General features: G+C 49.1%; 1 long non-coding RNA gene across 1 annotated transcript; it reads left to right on the top strand.

The window, feature by feature from the left end:
* Positions 1 to 122: 122 nt before the first annotated feature.
* LOC147979850 (uncharacterized) lies at positions 123 to 3,777 on the top strand. Its single transcript, XR_015599746.1, has 2 exons — positions 123 to 461; positions 3,490 to 3,777. It is a non-coding gene; the product is annotated as an uncharacterized LOC147979850 (long non-coding RNA).
* Positions 3,778 to 11,738: the final 7,961 nt, after the last annotated feature.

Below are 11,738 nucleotides of genomic sequence, written 5' to 3'. Positions count from 1 at the left end.
TTAAGCTAAAGGGCCAGCCCAGCCCACCTCCACCTTTCCTCCCACCTCACTACAGGAGACTGGAAGCGTGGCGGCCATCCGCCGGCCGTGGCCGCGCCATCCGCACGCGTCGGCCATCTGCCGTCGCTCTAGCGTGGATGAGATCTCCTTGAGCCCCCGTGGATGAACCCTAGCCCCTGACTTTCCTCCCCTCATGCTGCTCCCCTCGATCCCAAGCTCGGCCTCGCTACTGTCACCATGGACCTCGACGTCCGCGTGTACACTGAGCTCGCCGCCGACTAGGACCTTGTCCTGGACCTCCTTCGCGCCCAGCTACATCACCTACGAAGACAAAATCGAGCTCAAGGCCCCAGTATCAAGCGGATCGACCACGACTTCATCCTCGGTGTCCGCCACTCGTGGTCATCGATATCCACCACCGGTGCATCCCCGGCCTCCTCGAGCACACCACCGGAACCGCGGTGAGCTCATCTCCCCATCCCCCCTGGTTGCCCCTCGATTAGTCACCGTAGGTCGCCATTCCACCGTCGAGGCCGGAGCTTCGCTCGTGTGCGCCCCCTGGCCACGCTCGTCGCGCCTTTGGCCGTGACCGGTTGTGCCCAGCCACGCCCCCATGCGCGCTCCCGCACCACCGGCCGCCCCGCCGCTGCCGTCGCGCCCTACTCCCCACGAGCACGTGCGCCCGCTGCCGTCGCTACTTGCTGGTGCTCCCGTCATCGTCGCGTGCAGGCCATGGCCTCGACCGCACCCTCGCTCGCTGCTTCTTCCCCGCGCTCGCCTCTCGCCTGCTGCATGCGCCCCTGACGCCCAGCGCGCCCCCTGGCCGCGAGCCTGCCCGCGCTGCTGCCTGGTTACTGTTGCCGCTGTAGGCCGTCGCCACGAGCGCCGCCCCCTGCTCGTCGCCGCCTAGGGCCGCTCCGGCCGGCCGTGCCAATGCTCTCCCCGCGCCCGCGCTTGCGGCCCTGCCGCTCGCCGCCTGCCCGCGCTCCACCGCACCCCGCGCCGTCCGGCCGCCGTCGCCGGGACGCCCGCTCGTGCCCCCGCCGCAGCCCCAGCTGGCCTAGGCCAGCACCCAGTAGGGCCGGCGCCCAGCGCCCGCAGCCCGCTAGCGCCCAGTGCCCGCTTGTGGCCTGGGCCTATGGCACTGGGGCCCCACGACCTTGTTTACTTTAAAATAATAATAATTGTAATTGTAAAAATATATATTAATAAATTAAGTAATTAAATGGTTAATTAACTTAATTAATTAAATGGTTAATTAACTTAATTAATTAATCTTAATTAATCTAACGAAGTAGATTAGTTATTTTAAAACTGCAACTAGTTATATGAGTCAATGACAGCGGGCCCCACCCCCTGTTGACCAGTCAAACATTGACTAGTCAACTGGGACCCCCTGGACCCACTGTCTGCCTCTGGTGGCCTTGCTGTGTGCACTCTACTGGGTGCACATAGCAATTTAACCTTTTTATTTTGAAATAATAATGATTTTGGAAAATCTAGAAAAATGTTTAAAAATTTAATAATTCATAGAAAATAAACGGTAACTCTGATGAAAATGGTTTCTATCTGAAAGTTGCTCAGAAAAATCCAATGAATCCGAATGCGCAGTACGTTTACCTGTCGGATGCCACTAACTATATGAACATGGAACATTCCCCCTCCGGTCATCTGTCTGACACAGGTCCGGAACCGGCCATACGTTAGGTCACACCCGGCGCAACTTTTTGCCATGTTATGCTTTGTGATGCTTTGTTTGCTTTATATTTATTTTTCCTTCCCCCTCTTCTCTCCGGTAGACCCAGAGACCGATGCTGCCCCTGTGATCGACTACGTCGACGGCGACACTTCTTCCTTCTCAATAGAGCTTCCAGGCAAGCAAACCCCCCTAGAGCATTCCGATATCGCCCATTTCTTTCCCTCTCATGCTTGCATTAGAACTGCTACTGCTTTATGTATGATCCTACTCTGATGCATAGCCTGTTTTGTTACCTGCTTTCATACCTTACCTGTTTATCCTATACTTCTTAGTATAGGTTGGTTAGAGATCCATCAGTGACCCCACCTTGTCCCAGTTCCCTCGCTTTATGTTCGATGACTCGATCAACATGATCGACGTCCAGGCTCCGGCACCGCACATCACCCCCTTAGTTGTACGGCTCTGCAGAGTTACCATCGAGTGCCGAGGGTGGAACCTCTTACATCACTCATGATGAGAACTTTGTAGTGTAGCTATATGGTCGAGGTCATCGAGGGTGATTTCCTCCTTAACCACTTCCGTTACGGCTCCGTCGTGCAACCCCTCAAGTGTGAGCCTCGAGGGTGTATCCTCTTACGTTCACCTTGATGATAACATCGAGTGGAATTCTCCGGGGGTGATTCCTCGGGTTTTCCCCTTGGTGTTAGACACCCAGTTACTATGATTACTATGACTTTACACTGAACCATGTTACTAAAGACGGGTCGGCCCTGAGGGGTACCCGCGCGAGCTTAATAGCGAGTGATGTGGAGTCGGGTTGACCTGGAAGGTGCCCGCGAGATACTTACGAGGCGTGGCAGGGCATTCTTAGCCCTTGCCGCAAGTACTCGAGACGGGGCGACGGGGTCACATCTTTTGTGAGTCTCTGCTTGTTACCGCGCGTTCCTAATCCACAACGATTTGGATATTTGATCCGCGAGGCCTCTGGCCTAATAGTACTAACCATCATGTGGGCATAGTATGGGCGTTCTGCGCCGTATACATCAGCCGAAGCTTAATAGACATCAGCGACTGAGCGGCGCGCGCCGGGTTGGACTGCGTAAGCACCTGCCTTTTGAAGGAGGTAGCTAGGTATGCTCACCGGCGGCCCACGCGACGTGCAGGAGTTCCCGGGGCGATGGCCCATGACCCCTGGGGGCATAGGCTTAGTCCGGCGTGCTGGCCTCTCTATTAAGCCTAGGTCGGGCTGCGGCGTATTGTTTGGCCGAGGCCGGACATGACCCAGGAAAGTGTGTCCGGTCAGAGTTAATCGAGCGTGGTGGGTAAGTTGGTGCACCCCTGCAAGGAAGAAAAAATCTATCGATAGCCTGTCCTACGGTAACGGACACTTGGAGTTGTATCCTGATCGATACAACTAGAACTGGATACTTGAGATGATAAATGGAGATGAGAAATGGATATGAGAAATGGATAGTATGGCTCTGGGATTGCTTTCTCGCACGGAGTCGAGAAAGGATCTCTGGCCGAGGTTGATAACACTACCTATTTTACATTATGTTGATCTGTACTCTTCTATATGCTGCAAGATGCTTGAAGATGCTAGTCTTCGATAGGATAGGATTTCCCCTTCTCTTCTGGCATTCTACAGTTTAGTCCACAGATACAACCCATTTCCTTTGATACAGATGCATACTTAGTTTAGATCTGATGTAAGTCTTGCGAGTACTTTGGATGAGTACTCACGGCTGCTTTGCTACCTCTTTCCCCCCATACCCGATTGTTGTGACCAGATGGTGGAGCCGAGGATCCAGACGACACCACCGACGACTCCTACTACCCCGAGGGTGCCTACTACTACGTGGAGACCGCCGATGACTAGGAGTAGTTAGGAGGCTCCTAGGCAGGAGGCCTTGCCTTTTCGATCGTTGTTGCTTTTGTGCTAGCCTTCTTAAGGCAAACTTGTCTAACTCATGTCTGTACTCAGATATTGTTGCTTCCGCCGACTCTTGTGTATTCGAGCTTATGTATTCGAGCCCTCGAGGCCCCTGGCTTGTAATATAAAGCTTGTATTATTTTAATTTGTGTCTAGAGTTGTGTTGTGATATCCTCCCGTGAGTCCTTGATTTCGATCGTACACATTTGAGTGTATGATTAGTGTACGATTGAATCGAGGGCGTCACAAGTTGGTATCAGAGCCGACTGCCTGTAGGTAGCCCCCTTTCCAACTCCTTGGCCGAAGTTAAGTCTAGTCATTGCAAAAACTTTTACTAACATGGCTATGTGTCTTACGAGCCCACGTCGCCATTTGGGTGGTATTAGTATCTTTTATTCCTCGTCTATACTCTAGGACTCTGATCTCTCTTCTATTCGGGTTAAATGGTTTTACTAACTCGAACATTAGGATCTCATGATCACATCCGCCCGGAGAGCCCCTTATTTCAGATGATCGCCTGCTGCATCAAAAGATTCCGAAGATACTCTACGATATTCTCTCAAGACTTTGTGCCTGTTGCCTTTGCAATTCCTTACCACCGAAATATCCTTATGGATAACTACACACACTTACCAATCTTACATTCTATCCCATTGATCTTGTTATTACAAGATGCCCTGAACTGCTCTCCTTTTTCCGAGAATCCTTTGAGCTTACTGCCTTGCAGTTCCTTGTCATCTGAATACCCCTACGGATTACTTTGTGCACCTATCGAGTATCCGCTCATCCTCAGTTGATTCTTGTACTTTACAAAAGTCTTCGTAATACCATTCGTTCTTGTGAAAATCCTCAACAACCTATTGTTCTTGAATTTCTTGCTTGCTTGCATTATGGTTAATACCATAAGTCTAGTAATCTTATTGTCAGACTTTGTCATTATCATTTTGAGTCCATTGATACAATATGTTGCGTATGCTCGCAATCCTCAATCAGATCCTAGAATTCATCCTTCCGGCTCAGACGTCATTCTTGTTGGAAATATGCCCTAGAGGCAATAATAAAATGGTTATTATTATATTTCGTTGTTCATGATAATTTTCTATTGTTCATGCTATAATTGTATTATCCGGAAACAGCAATACGTGTGTGAATACATAGACCACAATGTGTCCCTAGTGAGCCTCTAGTTGACTAGCTCGTTGATCAATAGATGGTTACGGTTTCCTGACCATGGACATTGGATGTCATTGATAAAAGGATCAGATCATTAGGAGAATTATGTGATGGACAAGACCCAATCCTAAGCCTAGCACAAGATCGTGTAGTTCGTCTGCTAAAGCTTTTCGAATGTCAAGTATCTTTTCCTTAGACCATGAGATTGTGAAACTCCAGGATACCTAGGAGTACTTTGGGTGTGCCAAACGTCACAACGTAACTGGGTGGCTATAAAGGTACACTACAGGTATCCCCAAAAGTATCTGTTGGGTTGGCACGAATCGAGACTGGGATTTGTCACTCCGTATGACGGAGAGGTATCTCTGGGCCCACTCGGTAAGACATCATCGTAATGAGCTCAATGTGACTAAGGGGTTGGTCACGGGATGATGTGTTATGGAACGAGTAAAGAGACTTGCCATAACGATATTGAACAAGGTATTGGTATACCGAGGATCGAATCTCGGGCAAGTGCTATATCAATAGACAAAGGGAATCGTATACGGGATTGATTGAATCCTTGACATCGTGGTTCATCCGATGAGATCATCGTGGAACATGTGGGAGCCAACATGGGTATCCAGATCCTGCTGTTGGTTATTGGCTGGAGAGATGTCTCGGTCATGTCTACATAGTTCCCGAACCCGTAGGGTCTACACACTTAAGGTTCGGTGACGCTAGAGTTGTAGAGATATTAGTATGAGGTTAACCGAAAGTTGTTCGGACTCCCTGATGAGATCCTGGACGTCACTAGGAGTTCCGGAATGGTCCGGAGGTAAAGATTTATATATAGGAAGTCCAGTTTCAGCCACCGGGAGAGTTTCGGGGGTCACCGGTATTGTACCGGGACCACCGGAAGGGTCCCGGGGGTCCACCGGGTGGGGCCACCTATCCCGGAGGGCCCCATGGGATTAAGTGGCATGGGAACCAGCCCCTGGTGGGCTGGTGTGCCCCACCCAAGGGCCCAAGGCACCTAGGGTTGGAAACCCTAGGGGGGCGTTGCCCCCCAAGGGGGCATGCGCCCCCCGGATGGAAACCCTAAGGGGGTCGTTGCCCCCCGAGGGGCCGCCGCCCAGGGGGCCGCCGCCCCCCCTCTAGATGGGATCTCCAAGGGGCATGCGCCCCCTAGCCCCTCTATATAGTGGAGGGGAGGGAGGGCAGCCGCACCCTAAGCCCTGGCGCCTCCCTCTCCCTCCCGTGACACCTCTTCCTCCTCCAGTAGCACTTGGCGAAGCCCTGCTGGAATCCCGCTGCTTCCACCACCACGCCGTCGTGCTGCTGGATCTCCATCAACTTCTCCTCCCCCCTTGCTGGATCAAGAAGGAGGAGACGTCTCAGCTCCGTACGTGTGTTGAACGCGGAGGTGCCGTCCGTTCGGCGCTAGGATCATCGATGATTTGGATCACGACGAGTACGATTCCATCAACCCCGTTCTCTTGAATGCTTCCGCTCGCGATCTACAAGGGTATGTAGATGCACTCCTCTCTCTCTCGTTGCTAGATGACTCCATAGATTGATCTTGGTGATGCGTAGAAAATTTTAAATTTCTGCTACGATCCCCAACAGTGGCATCATGAGCTAGGTCTATGCGTAGTTTCTATGCACGATTAGAACACAAGTTGTTGTGGGCGTCAATTTTGTCAATTTACTTGCCATTACTAATCTTATCTTGATTCGGCGGCGTCGTGGGATGAAGCGGCCCGGACTGACCTTACACGTACACTTACGTGAGACAGGTTCCACCGACTGACATGCACTAGTTGCATAAGGTGGCTAGCGGGTGTCTGCCTCTCCCACTTTAGTCGGATCGGATTCGATGAAAAGGGTCATTTTGAAGGGTAAATAGAAATTGGCATATCACGTTGTGGTTTTGGCGTAGGTAAGAAACGTTCTTGCTAGAAACCTATAGCAGCCACGTAAAAATTTGCAACAACAATTAGAGGACGTCTAACTTGTTCTTGCAGCATATGCCGTGTGATGTGATATGGCCAAAAGGATGTGATGGATGATATATGTGATGTATGAGATTGATCATGTTCTTGTAATAAGAATCACGACTTGCATGTCGATGAGTATGACAACCGGCAGGAGCCATAGGAGTTGTCTTAATTTATTGTATGACCTGCATGTCAATGAAAACGCCATGTAATTACTTTACTTTATTGCTAACCATTAGCTATAGTAGTAGAAGTAATAGTTGGTGAGACAACTTCATGAAGACACGATGATGGAGATCATGGTGTCATGCTGGTGACGATGATGATCATGGCGCCCTGAAGATGGAGATAAAAAAGGAGCAAAATGATATTGGACATATCATGTCACTATTTGATTGCATGTGATGTTTATCATGTTTTGCATCTCACTTGCTTAGAACGACGGTAGCATAAATAAGATGATCCCTCGCAATAATTTCAAGAAAGTGTTCCCCCTAACTGTGCACCGTTGCTATGGTCCGTTGTTCCAAAGCACCACGTAATGATCGGGTGTGATAAGTTCTAACGTTCGCATACAATGGGTGTAAGCCAGATTTACACACGCAATACACTTAGGTTGACTTGACGAGCCTAGCATGTACAGACATGGCCTCGGAACACGGAAGACCGAAAGGTCGAACATGAGTCGTATAGAAGATACGATCAACATGAAGATGTTCACCGATGATGACTAGTCCGTCTCACGTGATGATCGGACATGGCCTAGTTGACTCGGATCATGTATCACTTAGATGACTAGAGGGATATCAATCTGAGTGGGAGTTCATTAAATAATTTGATTAGATGAACTTAATTATCATGAACATAGTCTAAAACTTTGCAATATGTCTTGTAGATCAAATGGCCCACGCTAATGTTGCCCTCAACTTCAATGCGTTCCTAGAGAAAACCAAGCTGAAAGACAGTGGCAGCAGCTACACGGACTAGGTCCGTAACCTGAGGATTATCCTCATAGCTGCCAAGAAAGCATATGTCCTTGATGCACCGCTAGGTGAAGCACCTGTTTTCCCAGCAACTCAAGACATTATGAACGCCTGGCAGTCGTGTAGTGATGATTACTCCTTGGTTCAGTGCGGCATGCTTGACAGCTTAGAACCGGGGCTCCAAAAGCGTTTTGAGCAGCACGGAGCATATGAGATGTTCCAAGAGCTGAAAATGGTTTTCCAAGATCATGCCCGGGTCGAGAGATACGAAGTCTCTGACAAGTTCTACAGTTGTAATATGGAGGAGAATAGTTCTATCAGCGAGCACATACTCAAAATGTCTGGGTTGCACAACCGCTTATCTCAACTGGGAGTTAATCTCCCGGATGATGCGGTCGTTGACAGAATCCTTCAGTCGCTCCCACCTAGCTACAAGAGCTTTGTGATGAACTTCAATATGCAGGGGATGGAAAAGACCATTCCTGAGGTATATTCAATGCTGAAATCAGCGGAGGTGGAGATCAAAAAGGAACATCAAGTGTTGATGGTGAATAAAACCACTAAGTTCAAGAAAGAAAAGGGTAAGAAGAACTTCAAGAAGGACGACAAGGGAGTTGTCGCTCCCGGTAAGCCAGTTGCCGGGAAGAAGCCAAAGCATGGACCCAAGCCTGAGACTGAGTGCTTTTATTGCAAGGGAAACGGTCACTAGAAGCGGAACTGCCCCAAGTACTTAGCGGATAAGAAGGCCGGCAATACCAAAGGTATATGTGATATACATGTTATTGATGTGTACCTAACTAGTGCTCGTAGTATCTCCTGGGTATTTGATACCGGTGCAGTTGCTCATATTTTTAACTCAAAACATGAGATGTGGAATAAGCGGAGACTGGCGAAGGACAAGGTGACGATGCGCGTCGGGAATGGTTCCAAGGTCGATGTGATCGCCGTCGGCACGCTACCTCTACATTTACCTACATGATTAGTTTTAAACCTCAATAATTGTTATTTAGTACCAGCTTTGAGCATGAACATTGTATCTGGATCTCGTTCAATGCGAGATGGCTACTCATTTAAATCTGAGAATAATGGTTGTTCTATTTATATGAGAGACATGTTTTATGGTCATGCCCCGCTGGTTAATGGTTTATTCTTATTTAATCTCGAGCGTGATGTTACAGATATTCATAGTGTGAATGCCAAAAGATGTAAGGTTGATAATGATAGTCCCACATACTTGTGGCACTGCCGCCTTGGTCACATTGGTGTCAAACGCATGAAGAAACTCCATGCAGATGGAGTTTTGGAGTCTCTTGATTATGAATAATTTGACATGTGCGAAGCATGCCTCATGGGCAAAATGACCAAGACTCCGTTCTCTGGAACAATGGAGCGAGCAACCAACTTATTGGAAATCATACATACTGATGTGTGCAGTCCAATGAGTGTTGAGGCTCGTGGTGGTTATCGTTATGTCCTCACCCTCACTGATGACTTAAGTAGATATGGGTATGTCTACTTGATGAAACACAAGTCTGAGACCTTTGAAAAGTTCAAGGAATTTCAGAGTGAGGATGAGAATCAACGTGACAGGAAAATAAAGTTCTTACGATCAGATCGTGGAGGGGAATATTTGAGTCGCGAATTTGGCACGCACTTAAGGAAATCTGGAATTGTTTCACAACTCACGCCGCCTGGAACACCTCGGCGTAATGGTGTGTCTGAACATCGTAATCGCACTCTATTGGATATGGTGTGATCTATGATGTCTCTTACCGATCTACCGCTATCATTTTGGGGTTACGCTATAGAGACTGCCGCATTCACTTTAAATAGGGCTTTGTCGAAATCCGTTGAGATGACACCGTATGAATTGTGGTTTGGAAAGAAACCTAAGCTGTCGTTTCTGAAAGTTTGGGGATGCGATGCTTATGTCAAGAAACTTCAACCTGAAAAGCTCAAACCCAAATCGGAAAAATGCGTCTTCATAGGATACCCTAAGGAAACTATTGGGTATACCTTCTACCTCAGATCCTGTCAGCGTTCTGGGAACGGGGGTCCCCAGAATTGCCTGCCTGCGTCCTGCGGCGTGGCTCAAAAGGGGGCCCAGCGCGGCCCATCTTCACCAACACAAAACCAAGACCCTCGCGAGGGGCCAAGCCTCGCGGGGCGGATGACGCGGAGCTTCCTCAGGCACGGCCTCATCAGGCTGGCTCACGAGGAGGCGGAGAGACCAAGGCGGGGTACCTCACGAGGTGCCCGTGACGCAAGCCATGACGACCAAGGGCGCCAGGCGGGTGCCAGCCCGCGCAGTGTCCTCCTTTCCTCTTTGGTGCAAAGGGGGCAAGCGCAGCCACGGAGTACCGAGGCATCAGGCAAAGGTTGCCATTTCGGTGCAACGAGACCAAGACCATGAGGACTACAAGACGGAGGTCATCGTGGAGCCGAGACGGCGTCATCACCAGAGCTTTGTGCAAGCGAAGACTACTTTTGTCAGGGTAGCTGGTACTAGCTGTCCCCTTTCAAATTAGCCCGCCATTGTTGGCTCCTTTCCTGCTCGATATTTGGGAAGAGGACCAGGGCCTCTATAAATAGGATCAGCCACTCGCAAGAGGGGGCAGCTGAGAAGGAGGAGGCTCTTTAGAGAGGGGTTTCGATCAGAGAAAGAGAGAGAGAAAGGTGACTGAACTCCTCCCAGCAGTTCATCGCCCCAGCCAAGAACAGACCCTCGCGAGGCCGTTCTTCCTTGTATTGTTCATCATCATCAGCCCAAGAGGCAATCCACCACACCACACACTGGAGTAGGGTATTACACCACAACGGTGGCCCGAACCAGTATAAACCCTGTGTCTCTTGTGTTGTTCTTTCCATAGTTTAGATCTTAGCGAGGTGGAGGGGTGCAGGTAGGTAGGAGGCGAAATCTCCACGCGCACCCCAGAGTTCGAACCTCAAGGGTCTGCCAGAACCCGAAATTCGACAGATCCGAAGGCAAGATCTTTGTTGCCAAGAGTGGATCCTTTCTAGAGAAAGAGTTTCTCTAGAAAGAAGTAAGTGGGAGGAAAGTAGAACTTGATGAAGTATTGCCTCTTGAACCGGAGAGTAGAGCAGCTCGAGAAAATGTTTCTGTGGTGCCTGCACTGACTAGAGAGGAAGTTAATGATGATGATCATGAAACTTCAGATCAAGTTGCTACTGAACTTCGTAGGTCCACAAGGACATGTTCCGCACCAGAGTGGTACGGCAACCCTGTCCTGGAAATCATGTTGTTAGACAATGGTGAACCTTCGAACTATGAAGAAGCGATGGCGGGCCCGAATTCCGACAAATGGCTTGAAGCCATGAAATCCGAGATAGGATCCATGTATGAAAACAAAGTATGGACTTTGACTGAATTTCCCGACGATCGGCGAGCCATAGAAAATAAATGGATATTTAAGAAGAAGACAGACGCGGATGGTAATGTAACCATCTATAAGGCTCGGCTTGTCGCTAAGGGTTCTCGACAAGTTCAAGGGGTTGACTACGATGAGACCTTCTCACCCGTAGCGAAGCTGAAGTATGTCCGAATCTTGTTAGCAATTGCCGCATTCTATGATTACGAGATATGGCAAATGGATGTCAAAACGGCATTCCTTAATTGTTTCCTTAAGGAAGAATTGTATATGATGCAGCCGGAAGGTTTTGTCGATCCTAAGAACGCTGACAAGGTATGCAAGCTCCAACGCTCGATCTATGGGCTGGTGCAAGCATCTCGGAGTTGGAACATTCGTTTTGATGAGATGATCAAAGCGTTTGGGTTTACGCAGATTTATGGAGAAGCCTGTGTTTACAAGAAAGTGAGTGGGAGCTCTGTAGCATTTCTCATATTATATGTGGATGACATACTATTGATGGGAAATGATATAGAACTCTTGGAAAGCATAAAGGCCTACTTGAATAAGTGTTTTTCAATGAAGGACCTTGGAGAAGCTGCT

This window comes from Triticum urartu, chromosome 3A (genome assembly GCF_056163025.1).
Source record: "Triticum urartu cultivar PI428250 chromosome 3A, HENAU_Tu73, whole genome shotgun sequence".
Taxonomy (NCBI): domain Eukaryota; kingdom Viridiplantae; phylum Streptophyta; class Magnoliopsida; order Poales; family Poaceae; genus Triticum; species Triticum urartu.
The sequence above is the reverse complement of the archived record's forward strand: the minus strand, read 5'-3'. Positions and strand labels throughout refer to the sequence as shown.